At 42.9% G+C, this 14,512-nt stretch overlaps 1 pseudogene; it reads right to left on the bottom strand.

Annotated features, from left to right (window-relative positions):
* Positions 1-12,908: 12,908 nt before the first annotated feature.
* On the bottom strand, positions 12,909-14,182 carry LOC102866369 (annotated as a pseudogene).
* Between the last annotated feature and the right edge of the window lie 330 nt (positions 14,183-14,512).

The raw sequence follows: 14,512 nt of genomic DNA, 5'->3' as shown, positions 1-14,512 counted from the left end.
CACCAAACACGGTCCACCATGGGTAACCATTCTTGTATTTGACTCATCAGTGTCACAGTGTTCGGCTTCACAGAAACCATGAGTTACCTCTGTACAGCAAGTGGACATACCAGAGTTACAAGACCTAGAAGAATGTTTCACCGAAAACAATTAAAAGCAGGCCTGAGGGCCTGCAGTCCGATAGGATTTTAAGCTCTACAGGCTCAACCCCACCCTTACTTGTGCTTACTCTTAGGGTCAGGGCTGCCCACCCACCTTTGAAGACCAAAAAAGGACAGTAACACACAACGCGAAAGACCCCAGAAACTTCTCTTGCCTGATTGCCACCAAGAGGAGCCGCCATGGAGACGCCAGCCATCCCACCCGCTTAGCCGCTGACTGTAATTTATTTTATAAATAAAAATAGTGAGAGAGCTCCAGTGGTTTAGGGATAAGGAATTGTATGGCCAATGCAAAGGTATGTAGTTTGAGTCTACTAGCTGCTCTGCAAGGGAAAGATGGGCAATCTCCTCCCGTGCTCTTTATTATCTTTAAAAGCCTGGTAGAGGGTCAGCTCTGGGTCTCTTCCAACTTGACAATACCCAGCAAGGGCCATTGAGTCAACCTGGACTCAGAGTGACACAATCCAGTGAAGAACATATCTGATCCTTGCCCTATGCTGTGCTATCTCATGATCTCGAACACACTCATGCCCATTGTGACAGTCACTGTGTCAGCCCATCTTGTTGGAGATGTTTCTCTCTTTGTCTGAACTTCCCATTTTCCAGCATGATATCTTTGCCATCTATATTTCCATCAGCATTTTTTGATCTGTACTGAAGGGGGCACATCATATCAAATTTATCTCAGTCTATATGGAGTGTTACTATCCTTTTAAATTGGCAAGAAATAAGTGAGTAAAATAATATCATGAGCTTTCTGGAATAGAAAGTGACTAGACAATAATTTCTGTAAAGACAAAACACTGAATTAAACTGTCTGACTTTACCCTTCAAACATGAAACACATGGACTAGGAACTGGAAATGTAACAAGCTGGTACAGGTTTGAATTTCTTTCAAATCTATAAACAAGGCATTTAAATGTTAAATGATTCAGGCCTGTGGCTGGGATGTTCTTCAGTTTATTTTTCTTTGAATAGTCAGAATACAGACTTCATTACGGTCTCAGGCTGGGAGCACTCCCAACATCCTGGACTCACCCAAGTCAGATCACCACCACCTTGCACACAGTAGGTAGTAAACATCCGTGGGCTTAAACGCATTAGAGGAAAAATTAAATATGCTGCCAATTATTTTTCTCCTGGAATATACTATCATGTTTTCTAAGAATCTTTCAATTACAAATAATTGCTAGAAGACCTCATGTCTCACAGCAATAAGTCAAGTATTAGTGGAAAAGTCAGAAGACATGTGAAAGGCAGAATTTATTATTAATGAGAGAACTGCTGCCCTCTAAGGAAATACAGTGCACTTAACGCTCAGCTTACGTCACCTTTCCATCAATAAATCCATGCTCTCTAATTGTTTACGGTGTCCCTTGGTGGACTCACTTGAGAGGATGACAGCTAATTAGCAAACTGTCTTTGGCCTTAATTAAGCTCTCTTTCCTGTCTATGATATTATTTCATGGACAGCTATATAAATTGAGATATTTCCTTCTCTAGCTACTAAACATCCATTAGAAAACTGAATCCAGATGAATTTTTAAAAATATGGTCCAATTAAGCTTCAATTATCTTATTTTCACATATGTTGTATTTGAGGGTAATCCAGACGAAAGATTAATTTCTTTTTCATGTCCTTCTTCTCTTGCTTTTTCTTAACTTCTGAGAGACTCTGAGGAAGAAGTGACATTTCCAAAAAGAGGTATGGAGTGTATGTTGAAGAGTTTCACCACCGGAGTTAGATCTCAGCTCCCTCAATTGCCAGCTATGTGATCTTGAGCATACACTTGATTTCTCTGCTCTTCAATTACCCTATCTAGAAAATGGGCTCACAGTTACTGGTGACTGGAATGCAAAAGTTGGAAACAATGAGAAAGTATTGGTAGTTGGAAAGGACACATAATATGTTGGAAAGCAAGTGACTGAATTTTGTACATTTAGTGATTTATTCACAACAATTTTTTAAAAAGAAACACAAAAGACAACTTTACACATGAACCCCACCTGATAGACTATGAGGAACTAGATTTACTACATCTGTGGAAAGAATTGCTGGAGAAGCTCAATATCAGAATCAGAACCAGGCCAGATGATGAGTGTGAAACAGACCATCAGTTACTCACATGAAAGTTCAAATTGAAACTGAAGAACATTAGAACAAAATTTCAAGAACCAAAATACAACCTTGAGTTTCTCCCACCTAAATCATCTAAGAACAGGTTTGAGGTATTAATCACTAATGATCAAAAGCCAGAGAAACTGTGGGATGAAATCAAGGAGCATCCAGGAAGATAGCAAAAGGTCATTACAAAGACAGAAGAAAGAAAGTGGAAAATGGACGTTAGAAGAAATTACAAAAGTTATGCTAGAATGCCGAGAAGCTAAAACAAAAGGAAGAGATGCTGACGTAAAAGAGCTGAACAGAAGATTTCAAAAGGCGCCTCAAGAAGATAAAGAAATTTACAAAGCTAAACTCGGTAAAAAAAAGAACTCACTTGGCAGTTCTCAAGCTAAAAATTTAAAAAACAAATTCAAGTCTTGAGTTACAATACTGAGAGACACCATGGCAAAAGCTTACATGATCTAGGAAGCATTAAAGGAAGATGGAAAGAATACACAGAATCACTGTATCAAAAAGAATTGGTTAACACTGAAAAATGTCAGGAAGTACCGTATGAACCAGAGCCAATGGTAACAAAGGAAGACGTTCAAGCTGAACTGAAGACAATCACACCCTTTACACCAGCAGTTAGGAGACAAAAAGGTATATTGTACTGGGCAAGTCTGCTGTCAGGAATTTCTCCAAAATAGTGAAGAACAGTGATGTCAGTTTGAAGACTATTTCAGGCAATGGTCTTTTCAATCTCTTGCTATGCAGCTGAGAGCTGGACAATGAATAAAAATGACAGAAGAATTGATGCCTTTCATTTGTGGAATTGGAGAAGAGTACTGAATATGCCATAGACTGCCAGAAGAACGAACCTCTCAAAAGAATGTCCTGGAAAAGGTGTAGCAAGTGTGCTTCTTGGAGGCAAGGATGACAAAGCTTCTTCTGGTTTCGACATATTGCTAGTAGAGGCTATTCCTTGGGAAAGTGGAGGGTCAGAAAAAGAAAGGAAGACCTTCAATGAGAAGGATTGACATACTGACTACAGCAATGATAGACTAAAGTCTATCAGAGTTGGTGAGGATGAACAGTATAGGACAGTGTTCAGATCTGTTGGTTATAGGGTCTTTGAGTGATACTCTGAAAATTTAATGGAATGTCAGCTGTAAGTTGGTTCTCATTTGATCACAATGAGTTTGAGGGTTTGATTTTTTTAAAAAATTACAGATATGATTGTGTACCCCTACCCTTTACTACCAAAACCACGTTGAAGTCCTAAATCTTGTACTTAAGAAAGTTATCTGTCATGGAGAGGGTGAAACCAAGTTTCTCCTCAGAGGCTAGGATTTTGAAGCTCTGTCTCACATACTTTGGGCATGTGGCCAGGAGGGACCAGTCCTTGGAGCAGGACATCATGCTTGGAATGGTGAAGGGACCAGGAAGGAAAGGAAGACCACTGGATGAGATGGGTTGATACAGTTACTGAGACAGTGGGATAAGGAGTGTCAGAATCAAAGAGACTGACTCAGGGCAGGGCAGGCTTCAGAGCTATTGTACATAGGGTCGCTATGACTTGCAGTTGACTCAAACATATATAACAGCAACAGCTTTTTTAAAAAAATTTTTTAAGAGAATTAAACCTTTATTGCCTTGTTTCACAAAGTTGGCAGGCTTGGTTGGTTTTGGTCAAACAGACCAAATCCCTTATCCTCCTCCAACTCTTCCTTTGCTTCAACCTTGGCTGGGGTGGCTGCAGCAGCAGGGGCAGCAGTCACAAGTACAGATGGATCAGCCAGGAAGGCCTTGATCTTTTCAGCCAGTGGTAAGATGTACTCCGTCTTCACAGACAGAACCAGGACCAGCGTTCATCTAACATTGATGATCCAGTAGGGTATTGAGACCACAGCTGGGTAACTCATCCGCCGGCATGCACTGGCAACGTTGCTGACCCCTCCAGGAAGCAAGGGTATGCAGTTTCCTCTGTGACATCAAGCACTGCAGGATTATAGATGCTGCTGTCCTCAAACACCTGCTGGGTGATCAGCCTGAAGGAGAAGGGGGAGATGTTCAGAAGAGTGGCCTCGCAGGCTCCACTATGTCTCCAGTCTCAATTAGGTGCATATCACTCAAGATTTCAATAGTGTCTCAGATCTTAGTGGTGATGCGGAAAGTCAGGGAGAGGAGTTTAAAGATGGTGTCACTATCATGAGGACACCAAGAAAGAGCAATTTTCTTCTTTCTTTAAAACATGCAGTTACTCTTTTATTAGAGCTGGAATGGATTTGGGCTCTATCTTGTAGATTTCAGTGATGACTCTATTATGTAGCATCTTCCCCATTCCGCTCCTTAATCTTCAGTCCTATCCTAACCAAAGCCAGCTTTCGACTCTGTAACCAATTTTATCTGGCCAGACCTGATCGGGCAGCCTGCCTTCATTTCTAGAATACAACTTTGATTTTGACCAAAGATTTTTCTACTACTGTTAAAACATTGGAAAATCCAGTCTATTCTCTTTTCTAGAGTAAATTCTGTAGCCATGTGAGCTGCTTCCAGGGAAACGCCGTGATCTCCAGATTTGCCTGGACTCACTGTGCTAGTTGTGATTCTTTTTCCTTGACCCTGGTCCACACATTCCCCATGCTCCTGGACAGTTAGAGACAATTCTCACCTCTGCATTCAAGTCCTATGCAAAAACTCAATCCCTTTCTCTTAGCCAACAACCAAAATACTTGTCATTCAGATGACTCCAACTACAGTGACTGCAGTATGATTCAGAGGTGAAGTGTACTCTATAGGATGTTCATGGCTGTGACCTTAGGGAAGCTGATCACCAGGGCTTTCTCTCAGAGAGACTCCAGATGGGTTCAGTTAAGAGGCAGTGCTTGCCTATTTGTGCCACTCAGAAACTCCTTGGACAGTATTGCCTTATTTTTTTTACCCAAGCACCATTGTTCTAGCAACATCAAACTGCTTAGCTCCTACTCCCCTCCATTCACACACACCCGCCCACCCCCTCCCCCATATAAACACAACCCTCCAAGGGCCTTTGTTTTTGCAAAGAACAATACCTTCTCTCTGCCCTCCCCATTGGCCTCAAATCCTTTGCTTTTACCTAACTTCCTTTCATTTTTCCTTCAAGACTTGGTTCAAGACTCACATCACCCTTTCCAAAAGCCTTCCTTGACCATCAGTACAATCTCACCTCAGCTGGGAGGTATTCCTTCTTAGTGTTTTCACCAAACCCTGTTCACATCTCTAGCACTGCTTTTGTGGCACTGTCATACCTGTCTATGTGTCTGCTTCTCCCTATAGTCTGAGTTCTTGCAGTCAGAAGTCCTGTGGGCTCATTAGTGAATCTCATTTGTCCAGTTTGGTAGACATTCCAAAAGTGTCCTCTCTGCCCTTCATCCAGGGGACTGCATTTGAGACCATTTGTGTTCTGAGCTTCTGAGCACAGTCTTGATAATTTTTCATTCTGTCTCAGTCAGGCCCAAAGCAGCACAGCTCTCTACAGACTGTGCCACCAGAGCCAGGAACACTGTCACAGTCACATGACCCGGCCACTCCACTTGAATTCCAGCATGTGCTGCTTCCCACTGAGATCACACTTCCTGTATAAACAAGAAATTCTTACAGTGTCTGTCATAATACCCCTACCCCTGTGTGGATTATCTAATCTTCCTACTTCCTGACCTAGCTGGTTCCCAATCAGACTGGGATGTGTGACTGGCTGAATCTCAGTCAAAATACCTATTGTTTGAATACAAGAAAACCCATGAAGATGAGCAGCTAGTACTTTACAGCATTTGTCAGAGAAAGGAGGGAATTTCCCAAAAAAAGAAAGTATGTTAATACAACGGTTGCTAGAAAAATAACAAATATCCGTTACAGATCTCTCAGATCTAACACAGCCTGGGAAAAAGTAAGTGCCATATAAACCCACAGCTGTTAAGTCGATCCAGATCCCCTGTGACCCTCCATTGGTGTTCTAAACCTTTGTATCTTCATGAAGAGGTTGTCCTGACTTTTCTCTGGTAGATTCAAACTGCCAGTCTTTCAGTTAGCATCCCAGCACATAACATGCATTGTAAGCTATCAGGCCTCAAAAAAGGCAGATAAAATTTTTAAAATAGTTTTTAAAAAAATAATTCATTTCTTTCACGTTACCAGTACCTATTTTTCTGAGAGAAATCTTGGCCCAGCCTTACCTTGCCTTTGAGAAGGAGGACATGGGGTGGAAGAAAAGCATTCATGTATTAAATATTGAGATGTGCCCCGCATGACACAGACACATCAGCTATGTGCTTTGTGGTGACATGAATCCTCAGCAAGATATGATGTTCAAGAGCCAGGGACCAATTTTCAGTTTTTAGCAGCTCCTCACACACCCAGGGTTGAGCACAGTGCTAAACGTAAATAACACAACCAGGGACTTATTTTCCCACTTTGCTAACATTCAGAACATCAAGTACTTCTCTCAAGTAGCAGCTTTGTTTGTCCCCCAATCCTCTGTGGTTTCTGCCATCATATTTCTATAGTGAAAAAATAAACAAATCCTTTGCTTTCAAGTTGATTCTGACTCTAAGCAATCTTGTAAGGCCAGAATACAACTAGTTTCCAAGGCTGTAAATTTTTTTTTCTGTGTAAACTTTTTAAAATTATTTTTTAAATGCAATATCTATCTATATATATTTACAGCATATTCTCGCCATTTAATTCCCCCCCCATTAATTCATTATTATACATTTTCCTCCCTGCTCACCCCTACCCCCCAGTTAGTTTTTCAGTTTGAAAAGAAAAAAAAATTCTTTCATTGTTATACAACACCCCCTGCCCCCAAGTCCACAGTCTACTTTACTATGCATTTTTTTTTCTGAAATCTTGTCATGAAAATAACACCTAATCCTATATTCCTTTCAAACAGTTCTCTCCCTCATCTGTTTCGATGCAGTATACATTATTTATCCCCTCTTTTCTTAGGTTCCCCCAACCCCAATGTCAGTCCTGTTTTACAACAGTAGCACTGTGAAATATTTGTCCTTTTGTGACTGAGATATTTCACTCAGCATAATGTCCTCCGGGCTCACCCATTTTGTATAATATTTCATGAGTTCTTTGTTTTTCAATGCAGCATAGTATTCCATTGTATGAATATACCATAGCTTCTCTAGTCATTTGTTTGTTGATGGGCACTTGGGTTGTTTCTCTTTACTATTGCAAACAAAGCAGCAATAAACATGGGTGTGCACATATATGCCTGGGTGACAGTTATGGTTTCCTTAGGGTGTATTCCCAGTAGTGGAATTGCTGGGTCAAATGGTATTTCTATTTGCAACTTTTTGAGAAAGTGCCATATTGCCTTCCACAGTGTTTACACCATTTTACACTCCCATCAACAGTGAATAAGAGTTTCAGTTTCTCCACAACCTCGCCAGCATTTGATGTTTGCCACTCTGTTGAATTTGGCTATTCTGACTGGGGTGAGATGATATCTCATAGTTGTCTTGATTTGCATCTCTCTTAGAGCCAGGCATTTTCAACACTTCTTCATGTGTTTGTTCGCCATCTGAATGTCTTCTTTGGTGAAATGTCTGTTCATATCCTCCGCCCATTTTTCAATTGGGTTGTTTAACTTTATCTTGTTAAGAATGTAAATTTTTATGGAAACAGACTGCCAGATGCTTCTCTTCTGCTGGGTTCAAATTGTCAAACGTTATGCTAGTCGCTGGCACTTTGACCACTGAGCCACCACTCCTTACACCTATGTGGAAGCCTTTATATGCACTTACACTATGTAGTCTAATGCTTGTGTAACAGTCCAAAAAACATTTTTTAAAAAATGCTTTTGATTAACAAAACCACTTTGAGGGCCCATGGCTTTAGAATTTGACTGCCTACCACCCTCTTCCAAAAGAATCCCATTACTAAATGTATAATCTTTCATATTACAGGCTCCTAGAAAGCAGTCTAAGCTCCTGGATCAAAGGGTTTCTGAATGTGGCTCTTTAGGCGGGCATTTTCAAAGGTTTTAGAAGATAGATCTGTATTTCTGTTAATGATCAAAAGATACAGCTCCTGAGGTGCCCATGAGCCTCTCCCGGCCTGTATGTCTGTTCAAAGTGCCCAAACGATTTTTTAAATTTTATTTTATTTAAGCCATGTTTTCACCCTGAGAACTGCACGCAGGCAAGCTCCAGCCTTTGACAGCCGATTCATAGAATTAAGCCTCTGTAGTTCCCCGTCAGAGACGCTTCATGCCCCCTAGTGGTGTGAAGAGGCACACAGTGTGGGCTGACCCAGATTCATCGCAGCAGCCCAGCTATGCCCTCCTGAGAGTAAGGGCTGTTCAAAGCAAGACAGTCCCGGAAACAAAAAATCCTGGTTAGGATGCTTACATAGGTCCAGCCACAGAAAGCTTTTCAATGAGGGAAAGTTCTCTGTGGGGGCTACAAAAGGGAAAGCTTCTCGGGGCCAGACTTTTGCCAGACGCCAGGGGCATTGTTTTCAGCGTGCTCTGTGTGGATGACGCTCAGGAATCGGGCTTTCCCAGTGCTGTGCAGGGCAGATGTCTGCAGTGTTGCTGTATTTCCTTCGATGCTGCACCCCGGAAGGCAGGAAGGATTCCTGCTGGGGACTCTGTGCGAGCTGATGCTTGGGATTTCTTCTGCACTGTCTCCTTGGTGGCGCACAAAGAATCTCATCTGTCTTTAATAGAGTTTCCTTTAACCTGCTTAGATTCTTATCTAGCCCAGAGAGTTTCGAGTTCTCTTCACTGATTTGGGGGGGGGGGAGGGGCGGAGATTTTGAATTTGCTGTGGGTGCAAAAGGCATAGGGCGTTGTAATTACAAGCCAGGAGGCGGGAACTAACTTGAGTCAGTGCTGCCTTGAGGGCCACATCCTCCCTCCTGCTAAGCCATAAAGGGCAGAAATGCCTCCTGCTCCCACACCCAGGAGGCTTCTCTTCACTACTGATTGATAGCACCTACTGTGATCTCCTCTGCAATATCCACCTATCTTGCTGAGACAGAAAGTGGGTGGCCCATTGCACTTAACTTTGTGCATCAAGGCTGTTGGTCCAACTTTTGGTCCTGGAGTTTCAAACTTTTTACTTGATTTGGTGGCAGGGTGATTTTGGGAGATCAAGGTAGCAGGTGTAGAAACTGTTCCTCATAGTTACACAAAGTTAAAAGTAATAGTTGTGGGTACTACAATGAAACAGGATACATACACCTGTTACGTCTGAGGATTAAACTAATTAAGAAAATATTTTTAAATATATTCTTCTTGTTATGTACAGTTCAGTCCGAGCTGATTCATATCTGACCCTTCCCTCACAAGTGGGTTTTCAGAGGCTGTAAATTGCACAGAAGGAAATTGCCCATCTTTTACCCCTAGGGCAACTGACGGATTCCAACCAGGAGGTTGGAAGAGTTGCTGGAGCCAACTTCTTATCACTAGGCCATCAAACTTCAAAATTGCCCTTTAAAATAATGTTATGTACCATGGAGTAGGAATCGACAGGTTTTCATAAGCAGTTAATCAGGTGTCAAAGGAGGTTGCCTTTTTCCCTTGAAGCAGCTGGTGGATTTAAACCACATACATTTGAGTTGGCAGCAAAATTCCTTATCACTAAGCCACCAAAATCTCCCTTTTTTATAATCACATCTGTCCGATTTTGATCAGGAGTCCTTAGGTGGAGCCAATGAGTAATTACTGCTCTACTAGCTGCAAAGGGAGCTTTGGTGGCCTAGTGATAAGGAGCTGCACTGCTAACCCAAAGGCACGTGGTTCCAATCCACCAGCTGCTCTGTAGAAGAAAGGTGGGTTATCTCCTGGCTCTGAAAAACCCACTGGAGAGCTAGGCATGAATTGGTTCCGACTCAGTGTCCCATAAACAAAAATAGCAACAACTAGCTGCAAGGCTGGTAGTTCAAACCCACCCAAAGACGTATTGGGAGACAGCCCTTATGATAGTTTCTGAAAGTCACAGCCTTAAAATCCTTCAAATCATTTCTACTCTACATGGAATTCAGTGAATCAACTCCATGGCAACTAGCAACTCTACCACATTTGGGTCGGGTGGTTTTCCTGTGTCATGACTAAAGATCTTCAAGTCCGTTGCCTCTACTGTGAGGCCTTCCCTTGTGTATGGTCAATACTAGAGGAACAAAAGAGGGGAAGGGAATGGAGAAATACAGATAAACAGGAATTCTTCTCTCAACTGTCTTATATGTTTCGTTTGACCAAATATTTATTGAGCACCAGGTACAGGAGTACATCAGAGAGCAAATCAGAGCCTCCCGTTCCCAGAGATTCTGTTTGCTGTCTGCAGAGCTAGAGGCAAATGGGAGAAATCAGTAACCCCAACCTAATCTTCATTTTGAAATTTGATACTCTATGGATTTAAAAAATTTTGTTTTCAAAAATATGGCATCAGGGGCAAGGGAGGTAATAACAAAACTATGGCATCAAGCTATTTATCTTGAATACGAAATGTTTGGATGTCCTCCTAAATGTTGCCCCTCATCTTAGTTCCTAGGGAGCTCTGGCGGCCTAGGTAAGAAACTGTGGTACCTAGTGGTAAGAAACTGTGCTGCAACCCCAAAGGCTCAAGGTTTAAATCCACCATCTGCCTCGGGAGAAGGATAGGCAATCTCCTCCTGCGTGATTAACTGACCCTAGAAATCCGCTCAAGGTCAGCTATGCAAGGCATACAACAAGACCACTTTAGTCCCAGTCCTGAGACAGATACTGGTAGATGCAAAGCAGGAGCTGAGATATCCTATTCACAGCTCGTCTTCAAGAAAGACACGCTCATTTCCCCATCTGCTCTAAGTGTTGGCAGCTGACAGCTCACAACTGAATCTCCCTCCAGAGATTACACTCAGCAGCAGAGGGCTGCCTGGACCAAGGTCATACCCTTTCCTAGGGCAGCCCAAATTCAATAACTGATCATGAGGGAGAGCTAATATTGCAAAATAATAGAAGCCAGATGATAATGCTTATATGAGCATCATCCCTGGAGTTGCCATAACAAACTGAACACCTTAAAACAACAGGAATGAATTTTCTTATAGTTCTGGAGGTTAGCAATGAGGATGACATCTATTCTGATTATTTCTGTGAGCTCAGAGAGAGAATAAATGTCTTGTCTAGCTTTCAGTTATGACAGGCGAACTTTGGCTCATAGATACATCTCTCCAAACTCTGCCAGTGTCTTCATATGGCTTCTCACTGCATGTCCCTTCTCTATTTGTAAGGACAGCCTATCCCATTACAAGAAAGTCAATTTAAAGACTACTGTGCTCTTGATACAAGTCATGATCTTTTTTTGCACTTACATTCTATGTGCATCTTATAACAATGAGTAATGATGACAGAAGAATTGATGCTTTTGAGTTGTGGTGTTGGAGAAGAGTATTACATATCCCAGAGATTCCTAAAAGAATAAATAAATATGCCGTAGAGTAAGTGCAACCAAGGTGTTCATTAGAAGCCAGGATTGTTAGCTTATTTTAGGCATCAAAACTTTTTTTTCATTTTTTAAAGTTAATTTTAATGAACATTTACAGAGATTTTGGATTTCCATTCATTCATGGTTGCACTTTTCTCTCTGCCTACCCCTCCTCTCCAGTTCGCTCCTCTCTTTGAAAAAAGAAAAATTCCTTCATTGGTATACTATGCCCCCCATCCGTATCTCCCCACCCCCCCATCCTAACCCCTCCTTAGTACACTTCACCATGCAACCTTTATTCTGGACTCCTGTGATAACCCTAATACTCAATCATATACAGCTTTTAATCTGTTCTTTCCCTCATCTGTTTCAATATAGTATACATAATTTATCCAGTTTTTCTCAGTCTTACCCCAACCATGATGTCAGTCCCATTCTACAAAAGTGGCACTATGCAGTATTTGTCCCTTTGTGACTGAGATATTTCACTCAGCATAATGTGGCATCAAAACTTTTAACCCACCTTCCTACTCTTAATACATTATTAGCCAAGTTAACCTCTTTTAATGCAGCATTGTGACAGGAACCAACATGTTAGATAGACCTAATATTGCCTTTTACATTTTTCTGACCCCTCTCAATGTCTGTCACTCACTTCCCTTGATCTCTTTTGGCCATTCCTTAACATGTCTGCTATAACCCCCATAAAATAGGGACTAGAAGTTCCAACCTCCTTATGCCCAGCTTATGAGAATGCCTAGTACAAAGGCCCTTCCCATCTTTCATGGGCTGAGGAACCTGTGAATTGAGCACACCAGTAAAGGCCCTCAGGCCCGGTGAGGACCAGTGTTGCCACTACCAATATAAAGACTGAGTGAGCACTTCCAAGCCCTGCATGTGCTTCCCTGTGGGTGTCTCCTTCATACCTCTACCATAATAAGGGCTTTGGGAGGGGTTCCTCAGTGTCCCCTACCCACCCAGAACAGTATGAAGAACACAGAGGGGGCCAAGGCTGAGTGCCAGCCCCAGGGAGTCAATCAGGAGGGGCAAGGTGGAAATGACAAACCAAACTCAAAGTTAGTGCCATTTGTTCTTTGAAAGACCTGGAGCCTGGGCAGGGATGAGAATTGGAAGGCAAGGAGCAGGGAAATCAGTTCAGAGGTGAGGGACAGGCTTGGCTTTCAGTAACAGTAGTGGTCAGCTTTGAAGGGGCCATTGGAGGGGATGCCCAGGTACTCGGTCAACTTCACGTTCAGCTGGCCCGGTAAGCTTCAGACACTGCCTCATCCAACTTCTTGGGTAGGAAGTGGACCCCAACAGCGTACTTGTCTGAATGGTTCCACTGATCAATCTGTGCCAGAACCAGGTTGGTGAAGGAATTGCTTGTCACAAAGCTAGGGTGGCCCATAGTGCAGCCCAGGTCGATCAGCCAGCCCTCATCTAGCAGAATGATGCAGCGTCCATTCTTCAGCCAGTACCGGTCCACCTGGGGCTTTATGCTCACCTTATCTACTGCATTCTGGTTGAGCCACTTGACATCAATCTCCACATCAAAGTGTCCAATGTTACATACAATGGCATCATCCTGCATCTGCTCAAAGTGCCAGCTAAGGATGACATCAACACAACCTGTGGTGGTCACAAAGATGTTGCCTTCCTTACTGCCTTCCTTACAGGCCTCATCCATGGTGGTTACATCATAGCTCTCCATGGTGGCCTGCAGCACATTGATGGAGTCAGTCTCAGTGATGATGACTCATGCCCCGAAACTTCTCAGGGCCTGAGTACAGCCCTTGCTCATGTCACCATAGCCTGTCATCCCAACCACCTTGTCCACAATCATGTCTGTTGCCCTCTTGATGCCATCAATAAGGAACTCCGGGAAGCTATAGAGGTTGTCAAACTTGCTCTTGGTGACAGAGTTATTGGCAATGATGGCAGGTACCTTCAAAATCCCTTTGGGCGTCATGTTATACAGGTTGTGGATTCCAGTCGTTGTCTCTTCAGAAATACACTGAATATCCGACAAGAGCTGTGGGTACTTGGTGTGAATAAGGTTGGTGAGGTCACAGCCATCATCCAGAATCATGTTGATAGTCTGTCCTTGAAGTACTGTCTGCTCAATGCACCACAGGTACTCCTCATCTGTTTTACCTTTCCAGGTGTACACTGGAATGCCAGCGTTGGCAAAGGCTTCCTGGTCCTGGGTAGAAAAGATCTTGGACCTGGACCACTGGACCTCAGCAACCAGGGCAACAAGAGTCTCAATGAGGACCTCTGTCTCAAAAGTCATGTGTAGGCATCCAGTGATGTGGGCACTTTCAGTGGCTTGGAGGCCAAATACATCTCTCCCATGCATATTGGGCCTGGCATCTCATTCTCTGCAATGTCCAGGACTTGCTTTGAGTCCCCAGGAGGCCAGGCTGATGCCAGTGACTTCGTAGGGTAGTTTGTCAGATATGTTGGTAGCACTTCAGTATGGAGTGAGGGGCAAGAGCGAAAGGGGCCGGGACCTTGGGCTGAGGAGAAGCACTGGGATATGGCTGTCAGGTAATTTCACATACTTTGGGTTGGGGTTGTTGTTAGGTGTGGCTAGTCCTTGGAAAAGGACATTGTAGGGTAATGTGCCTTATATACACGACAAGTTGTATTAAGCTAAATCCCTGCCATGTCGTGGGGAAGCACAGTACTGTTCTGCTGAATCAGTACTATGCAAGGCTAAGTGTAACTGTGCAGGTGAGTAGTGTGATAAAGTGAGTGATTAGTGTGCAAATGCGCCAGAGGG

This window comes from Elephantulus edwardii, unplaced genomic scaffold, assembly GCF_000299155.1.
Source record: "Elephantulus edwardii isolate Elephantulus edwardi_28Jun2011 unplaced genomic scaffold, EleEdw1.0 scaffold00002, whole genome shotgun sequence".
Taxonomy (NCBI): domain Eukaryota; kingdom Metazoa; phylum Chordata; class Mammalia; order Macroscelidea; family Macroscelididae; genus Elephantulus; species Elephantulus edwardii.
The sequence above is the reverse complement of the archived record's forward strand: the minus strand, read 5'-3'. Positions and strand labels throughout refer to the sequence as shown.